The following is a 10,773-nucleotide window of genomic DNA, read 5'->3' as shown; positions in this document are numbered from 1 at the left end:
GGCTTCAGATTGGCTTAGCTCTTATTGTGGCCACTTGGGGAGTGAACCGCCGGATGGAAGATTTTTTTTTGAAAGATTTATTTATTTTTATTGGAAAGGTGGATATACAGAGAGAAGGAGAGACAGAGGAACATCTTCTGTCCGATGGTTCACTCCCCAAGCGGCCGCAACCGCTGGAGCTGAGCCAATCTGTTAATTTTTTTAAGATTTATTTATTTATTTTATTACAAAGTCAGATATACAGAGAGGAGGAGAGACAGAGAGGAAGATCTTCCATCCGATGATTTACTCCCCAAGTGAGCTGCAACGGCCGGGGCTGTGCCGATCCAATGCCGGGAACCAGGAGCCTCCTCCAGGTCTCCCACGTGGGTGCAGGGTCCCAAAGCATTGGGCCGTCCTCGACTGCTTTCCCAGGCCACAAGCAGGGAGCTGGATGGGAAGTGGAGCTGCCGGGATTTGAACCGGCGCCCATATGGGATCCCGGGGCATTCAAGGCGAGAACTTTAGCCACTAGGCCACACCGCCAGGCCCAACTTTCCTAAAGTCTTAATACACTTCTTCTAAATGATATTTTGACATATTTAAGGGAGTAACAATAATGATAATGCAAATATATAATTGTGGTCATATTATTTATCCGTTAACAAGAAATCTCAACTCCCCTCCCCAATCTCACGCTGACTCCCCTGTTTCTGTCACTCCACCTGGCAAATAAACAGACTACATCTTCAAAAAATTGTAGGCAGAGGAATTATGTTTCCAATCTTTTTGATTTCCTCAGGAAGATTGTTTGAAAACTTTCTCTACCTTCAATTTGCAAGGAAATGCTTCACTCTACCCACACGTCCCTACTGTTCCATTACAAACCAACCCCACATGAATCACTCGGGAACTGCTTTCCTTCATTGTTTACTGTGTATGACAAATGACTTTGCAAATGCAAAAGGGTCGGTTAGAGGAGTATCGGTGTTTCTTCCAGATGAAATACTGTCAGATCTCTGGGTGTGATTGTCGGCTTGGTGGTGTATGTCAACACATTTGTGCATAGTGAAGATTCCAAAACAGAAGTATGTTCTCCAGGGTAAGTCACACTGCAGCTACCTCCTGTGTATAAGGGACCCTGGACCCTGCCTTGGCCAATGCCTCCTGCTCGCCAGCTCTGCTGCTGCTGCCATCCATCACCCATCTGATTCCTGTGAGCCGAACGAAGGCTGGGACCCAGGCCAGCCTCCAGGAGGGACTGCTCCTTGTCACAGTTCCAAGAAGCAGAAAACACCAGTGTGGAAAGGCCCAAGACACGGGGCCCAGGCCAGCTTGGAAACTCACTGACACAAGCCAGAGATCTGAGCTGCGTGGGGGCCTGGTTCTTGGGAACTTGGTGATTTTGGTGTCATTTTGTGTATTCTTGTGGCAGGATGCACCCAGGGTGGCAGGACCTAGCTCCCCTGACAATGGTCCCCAGGTGATGTGTGTGCTGTGAGGTCACGCAGAGCGTTTGCTTGCCTACTCTGCATATGGCTTAGTGCTCCAGCCCTTCAGGTCCAGTGTGAGACATCTGTCACTTGTGGAGGTAACTGTGACAGTTCTCTGAGGTCACTTTTCTGTGTGATGTCCTAGAGACTCTCCAAGGATGGCAGGACTTCCTGCTCAAGTTGGAGCATGCACAGCTCCAGTCCCGTGCCAGGAGGATACAGACAAGGCGAAGAGCATCTGCCTTACCGTTTGCTAAGAACCAACTCCCCTCCTCACCCAGGAACATGGGGGAGAAGCTGAATGGGGTGGGGAATGGCCCCAATCCTACAGCTTCCCCAGGTTCTTTTCAGGTGGCCTCCAACCCCGTACTTAGCCCAGACAGCTTTGGAAGGCCAGGATGTGGGTAGGGTCTCTGGTAACTAGAACAACTCCCAGAGAGGCCCCAGTCCTTTTCCTGTCTCTGCCCTCTGCTGAACCCCGGTCTCAGACTGGACACACCACGTACACAGCGGCAGAGGCGAATACCTGCCCAGCTCCCATCAGCAGTTGTTAGAGTGCACAGCCAGTCGATCCCATATGCTGTGTGCTTGGGGTCTGTGGCCTTTAGGGGTCTTGGTGTCCACTGACAATGTAAGGGGACAGTGGCTACAGACATGGTCAGCTCTGCTATAACATGCATCACTGGGGCCTCTCTGCTGTGCCAGCACACTCAGACCCCATCCCTCTGGGCAGGTACATGTCTTGAGCCCCTCTCCCTCCCTGTTCTCATCTCCGACTCTGAGGACCATGAGTCTATATTCTCTAGCTCTCTGAGATCAGCCTTTCTGGAATCCCCACAGAGCTGCTATTGGGCAGTATTCATCTTTCTGTGCTGCCTAAGATTATGCCAAGCTACATGCAGGGACTCAAACATCAATGGGACTCAATCCATGCACGCAGTTCTGATTTTTTATTTTTGAGAAACATTTGCAACCGTCTCAATAAGACAAAAGACCCTCCTCCTCACTTGCCCAGAGTGAGGCTATAAGTAGTGGTGGAGGTGGGGTGGGAGGCATTCTTTGGTAGTGGAGGTCCCATGGTTGGTTACTGAGGCTGGCAGGATGCAGCATGGCTACCCCACGGGAGGAACCTATGAATGCCCCTGTTGACTTCATGCCAGCTCTGCCTTTCTCCCAAATCCCAGCCTGCTGAAGCTTACTTAGTAACCACAGCTCCTGGTTTTGTGTGATCCCCATTGTTCCTGGCACTGGGGTGACAAAGGAAGACATAGCGACCTGCTCAGGAGAGTTGACTGAGATGGGGGTGCCTTTCCCCGGTAGCTGGCCAGGTGCAAGAGAGCCACAGTGGGGTCTCCACTAGGGGACTTGGGACTTTGGATCCTAGAGACCCTGAGGTGTTAGGGCCTTGTGTGTGAGGAGACTGTGGTGGGGGAGAACGCGCCGTGGGGCGGTGCGCACACAGGAGCTGCAGTGAATACTGACACTGTCATCAGAGACCAAGACCAGAGACAGGCCATTCTCCCAGGAGTGGCTCTGGGAATGACTATAGGGACACGAGGCTGTGGCCACAAGGGCCTGGGGTCTCCTCTGCTCCAGTGTCTGGCAGAAAGTCAAGGTCCATGAGGCTTCTGGATTCTGAATAGATCTCATCGTGCTTGAAACGGCAAGATTGGCAGCAATTCAGAACTGTTGAACTATTAAAACTGCTTGAGCAGGACCCTTGGAGTGGGTCTCACATCAGGGACCTGGGATGGGTGGGAGGCTGGGTGGGGCTTCTCTCTTTGTTTCTCCCCTGACCCCCACATACAGGGGAAAAAATGATGATATTAATGTGGAAACAATGGTCTTACCCACTTTCCTGTAGCCCTTGACTCTTGGTGCCCTAATCAATTAAGCAAGATGATTAAAAAAGAGAGAGAGAGAAAACAAAACTTTGGCCATCTCTCTCTCTCTCTCTCGTCTTCATCTTTCTGCCTCTCAGATGAATCAATGAAATAAAAATAAATTTGCTTGGAGCTATCACTTTTACTGTTAAGTACCCTAGCCACTGCAGCCCATAACTGCAGTATCAGACTCAAGTTAGGTGCTGACACTGTTTTGGTGGCTCCTTGAGTGTGTCTGCTCTGCCAACAACAGGGATCTGGATCCTTTCTCCTTGCGATACTTCTACATCAGAAACCATTCTTCATGACTTCCATCCAAGGGCTCTGATTTCACGTTCAGGCCACAGAGGTGGTCACATGCTGTTAGCTAGAACCCAGTCACACCAGCCCAGACCTCACCGCCAGGAAGGCTGAGCCAGTTGTAGAGCTTAGAAAAGACTCTAGTTCTCCCGCAAATGCCGCAAGAACGTGGCACACATGAAGTGTATGTTGAATTCCCTATCTCATCAACTTTTTTGTTTTAATCTCACCTTTTCAAAACCCCCTATTTTCAGGGAGTTGTAATGTATGTATATACTTATACACATGCAAATGCCATTGGGAGATTATATATTTGGATTGTTGATTTTCTTGACCCCCCTCTTATGTTGGTTTTCCTTATGTGTTTTGGAATTTGGGGTTGCCAATCCGCCTTGAAGGGGAGTATTTTCTTTGCCACATTCCACTTTATCATACTCACTTTGTGGCTCTCCCTATCAGCTCTTTGGAATCCAGGCCTAGAACCAGGTTTTACGTGGTGGGTTGGGTCCTCTGGGCTGTCGATAATGCCATACGGAATCCCAGCATTGCCTGTGGAGACTTAACACAATGCTGTATAACACAATGTTATACACAATGCTGTACAATTTCTTTTCTCCTTTCATTCTTGATCTTTCTGCTCTGAGTCCTGGCAGGAAGTCTGGAGACGGTCTTGTGATCTGTCCATTGGATGGGTTGTTGCTCCAAACTGCCTTTCCTGTAGTTCTGCTATAAAAGCAAACCCTCATGAAAGGGCCAGGTGGCTGATTCATTCCTTCTGCAGAGAAACTTAGGTACCAGGGTCCTGTGGGGGAGGACACTGGGACCAGCCCACTGGTCCACTGGGACCAGAGCTGTCAATGTCCGTCTCTGGCTGGAGACCGTGACGGTTCAGCATGTGCCCCTAAGGAAGAAGGTGTTCTGAGAACGCTGAGCTGGCATGTGGGAAGGCCAGCCCTGTTCTGCAGCTCACGGCATGATTCAAAGAGCCGTCTTGTTTGTTTGCTTTTAACTCAGGTGACAGGAAGACTTGTAATTTTTAATGCTTTTACTTGGCACTAAAGGATGTCGGGAAGGAAAAGCGAGGCTGTGGTGGAGGGAGATTGAGACACTTGGAGAAAAGGGGTGGGGAGCATAAATGCCTGGTGAGTATCGACTCAGTTGTTTGCTGTGGGGCGTATATTGGAAACCTTTCTTCTGGCTCTCCAACAGAGTTTTCAGTAAATTGCTACTCTAAGTAGCGGCTGATGTGGCTGTATTTGAAAAACAACCAACAAAACATGTTTACCGATAGTTCTTTTGTTTGATCGGTATCCAGCATGCTTTGACGGCACATCCATCTGCCCCTTGATTCTCTATTCAGTAAACATTCCTGAACACCTGTTCTGTGCAGGGTGCTGTGTGGCTCCGAGGATACAGCAGGGGAAGAGAACAGTTCATATTGCCACATCAATATGTGTACGATCTGTTTAACAAGAAGACTCTGTTGAAGTGGGACCCAGAGAGCTGCCTTTCCTCCTGCAGCAAGTGGGGCCATTACTTCTGTCACCTGCTGTTGCATGAAACCTTGCCTCCCTTGGCCGGTCGTCTGGAATTCCTCCTGTATCCCTCAGCTCCAGATGCTTGCTTCTGATGCACTGGCTGTGATAACAGCAACTCTACTCTCCTAATACACAACTCTGTGGTTATGCTCCTGGCTCCAATCTCTGCAGTGGAGACTACTCTGTGTCCTTTACTTCTTAACAAGTTCTTGGGATCAGTCCTAATTCTAATGTGGCCCAATCTGTCGGGAGAATCTGAAAGCATCTCCCATCTGCCAGTTGCGGCCCCTTGAATGTGTGTGCCTGAATCAGTGCCCTTGAGCCCTGAGAACAGCTGAACGTGTGTGCAGACTCCGGAAAGCAGAGCCACGCACACATTCTCTGGTTCTCTGGCCAGTGTGCCTGTTCCCCAGAGCAAGCTGTCACTGAGGGCAGCTCCGCACAGGGGCTGGCTGGCTGCTTTCGGGGTGATGGAAACCATGAGCAATGTACCCAACACAGCCTGCTGCCTTTCATTAATTATCACTGTGCCAATGACATCCCGCAGGAAAAAGGAAACTACATTTCCCCCTCAAATGTAAACACTATGTGGACAGATGCTGTTTCGTTAAGTCAATCAGGGTGGGTGTTTTGCCTTGAATTCATTTGGACTTTCCCCTGTGGAGACGAAGCAGGTGGAAGTAGGCACGATTAGCTGGAATGGAGCAGCTGAGAATTGTCGGCATCAGCGTCAGTGTGGGGCTCTGTTCTTTCAGGGGCTGAGGGACTCATCTTCACGGGAACACTTTTCAGCAGAGGTGGAGACCCTCCAGGTGGAGTCCCAAGAACCAGGCGTGGTACTCAAACGCCAGAGTGTCCCGTGAAACCGTGGATGCTTTCCCTGGTTCGTTACACTTGCTGTGAAAGGAGGCAGGTTCTGCCCTCTCTGAGCTGCCTCTGTTGACTCATGAAGTCATAAATGAGTTCCTATTGCACAAACAGCACCTGAACACTAGAAGTACTCAATCAGGCTCTGCTCCTCCAAAGACGAAAGGAGAATGCTGCCGTGTTTGCGGGCTTTATGTCGGTGACTAGCTTCTCTAGGATCTGTCCCATGATGGGTCTCTTTGTAGACGTCGGGGGGCCCAGCAGCAGGCTTTCAGTAAATGTATCTGGGCAACTGCTTGGTCAGCGCTGTTCCTCTTAGCCACTCCCAGATGGGCAGCCCCGGATCAAGACAGGCGGGAAGCCTGGGGGTAGGTGCACTACGAGTGTGTCCAGTCTGTTAGGTCTGGTGTTGCGAGTCCATAGCTCGCTCTGGAAGAAGCTGTCGAGAGCCAGAAGAGAACAGGCATTCATCTGACAAGCATTTTAACAGAAAGCATTATCCAAGGCTTAGACATTTTCTTTCATTTCTCTTAAATTTTTCATTACTAACTTTATTATTATTTTCTCTCTCTCTCTCTCTCTCTCTCTCTCTCTCTCTCTCTCACACACACACACACACACACACAACTGCATAGAAGAGAAAATCATGTCTGTAAAGGCTTTGGAGGCTTTTTCCATCTTGGATCTTTCCCTTGAAGTTGAGTCTTGGTGTTTTCTGTGTATATCCTTTTTATATTTTTCTAGACTTCACATATCCTTAATTTGCTTTTGTTTATTATTATTTATTATTTATTTTTGAATATTTATTTTTTATTGTAAAGTCAGATTTTACAGAGAAGGAGATATGGAGAGAAAGACCTTCCATCTGCTGGTTCACTCCTCAAGTGGCTGCAATGGCTGGAGATGAGCTGATATAAAGCCAGGAGCCAGGAGCCAGGAGTCAGGATCTGGGAGTCAGGAGCCAGGAGTCAGGAGCCAGGAGTCGGGAGCCGAGAGCTGGGAGCCAGGAGTCAGGAGTCAGGAGTCAGGATCCGGGAGTCAGGAGTCAGAAGCCAGGAGTCAGGATCCAGAAGCCAGGAGTCCGGAGCTGGGAGCCAGGAGCCGGGAGCCGGGAGTCAGGAGCCAGGAATCAGGATCCAGGAGTTAGGAGTCAGGAGTCAGGATCCGAGAGCCAGGAGCCAGGATCCAGGAGTCAGGCGTCAGGAGCCAGGAGTCAGGATCCAAGAGTCAGGAGCCAAGAGCCAGGAGTCAGGAGTCAGGATCCAGGAGTCAGCAGTCAGGAGTCAGGATCCAGGATCCAGGAGCCAGGAGTCAGGATCCGGGAGTCAGGAGTTAGGAGCCAGGAGCCAGGAGCCGAGAGCAAGGAGTCAGGCGTCAGGAGCCGAGAGCCAGGATCCGAGAGTCAGGAGCCAAGAGCCAGGAGCCAAGAGCCAGGATCCGGGAGTCAGGATCCAGGATCCAGGATCCGAGAGTCAGGATCTGGGAGTCAGGAGTCAGGAGTTAGGAGCCAGGAGCCAGGAGCCAGGAGCCAGGAGTCAGGCATCAGGTGTCAGGATCCAGGAGCCGAGAGCCAGGAGGCAGGAGCCAGGAGTCAGGATCCAAGAGCCGGGAGCTGAGAGCTAGGAGTCAGGATCCGGGAGCCAGGAGCCAGGTGTCAGGAGCCAGGAGCCAGGAGTCAGGAGTCTCTTCTGAGTCTCCCACACAGGTGCAAGGTCCCAACGCTTCAGGCCATCTTCTACTGCTTTCCCAGGCCACAGGCAGGGAGCTAGATGGGAGTGGAGCAGCCAGGACATGAACTAGCGCCCTTATGAGATCCTGATGTTTACAAGGTAAGGACTTTAGCCACTAGGCTACTGTGCTAGGCCCTATATATAATTTGTTTGAGAAGAAGGTGTGGTTGGGGTCCCATCTGCTGGTTTATGTTCCTTCAAGATGCCTGCAATGCAAGGTTCCAGGTCAGACTGAAGCCAGGAGCCAGGAACTTCATCTGGCTCTCTCACACAGGTGGCAGGAACCCAGGAACTTGAATGATTACCCAGTGTTGCCCAGGGTCTGAATTAGCAGGAAGTTGGAGTCAGGAGTGGAGATGGGACTTGAACCCAGGATTTCTAAAATGGATTCAGGCATTTTAATTGTTATGCCTGATATTCATGCCTGGCTTTTTCCAATTACAATAAATTCTACATGATATTTATTATTTTAAAAAATTCCCAATTGCGCAATTCAGTGTCACAAGATGTCTAATCATCACTGCTACCCATATATAAACGGTTGTCTTGTTGCCAACAAAGATTCTATACTCATTAAACAACAGCTTCCTGGGCCTGGCGGTGTGGCCTAGCAGCTAAATTCCTCGCCTTGAATGCCCCGGGATCCCATATGGGCACCGGTTCTAATCCCGGCAGCTCCACTTCCCATCCAGCTCCCTGCTTGTGGCCTGGGAAAGCAGTCGAGGACGGCCCAATGCCTTGGGACCCTGCACCCATGAGGGAGACCCGGAAGAAGTTCCTGGTTCCCGGCTTTGGATCGGCACCGGCCCGTTGCGGCTCACTTGGGGAGTGAATCATCGGACGGAAGATCTTCCTCTCTGTCTCTCCTCCTCTCTGTATATCTGACTTTGTAATAAAAATAAATCTTAAAAAAAAAAAAGATAAGATTTCTATCCCTTTATTATTTTCTTCCTCCCCTTTTAAGGCCACTGACTTTAACATATGCTCTTTTCTATAAATCCTGTAAATTTTCTTCTTTATTTTGCATTCTCTGTCCTCATCTGACTGTATTTGTCAAAAGAACCTATCTTTGAGTTGGCATATTCTTTCTTTCATTCACTCAGTTCTACCATTGAGATTCTTTATTGCATTTTTCATTTTGTTCACTGTTTTTCAGCTCCTGGATTTTTCCTTAAGTTGAAAAAAACTATATCTTCTCAATTTCTCTGTTAAGTTTCTCACTCATTGTGTTTTTCTCACTGCTTTTTAGTTGTTTCTCTGTATCTTCTTGGAGTTGTCTGAACTTATTTGAAACAGTTATTTCAAATTCTGCTTTCCCAGGCGTGTCCGCATGAAGCTGGATCAGAAGTGCAGGACCTGGCGCTCAAGCCGGTGCCCATGAGGCATGCTGCTGGCATTGTGGGAGGCAGATTAACTTGCTGCTCCAAGACATTGGCCCCATATATTTAGTTCTTTGGGGTCAGTCATTGCACTTTATTTTGTCACCTTGGTGATGTCCTATTTCTCTGACTGGTGGTTACTTATGCCCGAACACTTGATGAAGCAGGTATCTACGATCTTGGATTTTGTCTGAAATGCCCTTCCACAGGAAGTCTGTTCAGAGATTCCACACAGAGCATTGGCATGGTCTCTGTGCCTGAGGCTGCAGGAGAAGGCCTCATCCTGGGATGACTGCAGGCAGTCCCCAGTCAGGCTTGTATTGTGTGGCTGCTGAAGATGGCAAAGCACTGACATGTGTCTGCCATCTGAGGCCATGGAGGCTCTGTTGTTAGTAAGGACTTGCAGGAGCTCCCGCCTATTGCAGTGGGCAGGGGTGATGTGGACTACAGATCGAGTCAGCTGCAATTCCTACGTGACACTGAGGAGGCCTTGGATGTAAGCATCTGTGTGTAATGGCATGGAACTAGGAGACACTTGAATCTATTAAATGCTGGGTTTATCCTAGCGGGCATAGAGTTAGTAACATTGCCCAGTAAGTGCCGCCTAGTACCCAGGTTCTTGACTGCATTCTGAGTGAGTTGGAGAACAGTTAACAGAAAGCAACAATACTGCATTGCAATGACGTACTCCACAAGTCAGAGTGCAGGTGTACTAAGTGAAGTGACCCTCTTGTCTACACTGTGTTTAACATCATATGGATTGCGCAGTGAAAGAGAAGATGCGGCCTAATAAAAGAAAGGCATATTCATGATTTTCCAGGCTCTAACTATCACCACTTGTTGCTCCTTATTTCTCATCACTGTGGCAGATAGTGTGTCATTTGGCAAGTGGATGTATTACCATGAGTGTGGAATGAAATCAAAGTCAATGTAAGACAGGCTTGGCCTTCTAAATGGATATGAACTTGATCCATGAAGAACTGTGTGCATCAGAGCAAGAAGAAACAAACCCACATCCTGTGAGTCTCTGGGTAATAGAACTAGCCCCAGATGTCTCACCCAGTCCCTCTGCCTCCTACTCTTAAGAGGAACCCAGGTGGAGTCCTACCCCCCACTTTCTTCTCTTTCCCACAAGTAAATTGCAACTTTTCCCACCCTGTGCTAGCTAGGGTTGGGGGAGTGGTGACATGGGTAGTGTAAAATTGTCCTTCCTACTCTTTAGTATGTGTGTGTGTGTTTTTTAAACAAAACATTTGTACTTAGTTACTTAGAAGGAGAAGGAAGAGAGTTAGAGAGAGTGGGTGTGTGAGCTCTCATCTTCCACCTCACTCCCCATAGGCCCATGATTCCCTGGGCCGGGCTTATCCTAAACTCCGGAGCCACTCTACTCAGGTCTTCCATATGGGTGATGGGAACTTAGTCACTGGGATCACCCAGGGTGAACGTCATTGCTGCCTCCTGGGGTCCATGGCATCAGGAAGCAGGAGGCAGAAGTAGGCACTAAATGCAGGCACTCTGAGAATGGACACGCACATACCAAGTGGTGCAACTGCCAGACTGTGCACCCAACCTTGTGTTTGTGCTAATGATTGTGTTGATACTGA

The sequence above is a fragment of the Ochotona princeps genome, chromosome 28 (genome assembly GCF_030435755.1).
Source record: "Ochotona princeps isolate mOchPri1 chromosome 28, mOchPri1.hap1, whole genome shotgun sequence".
Taxonomy (NCBI): Eukaryota; Metazoa; Chordata; class Mammalia; order Lagomorpha; family Ochotonidae; genus Ochotona; species Ochotona princeps.
Note: the sequence above shows the minus strand (reverse complement) of the source record.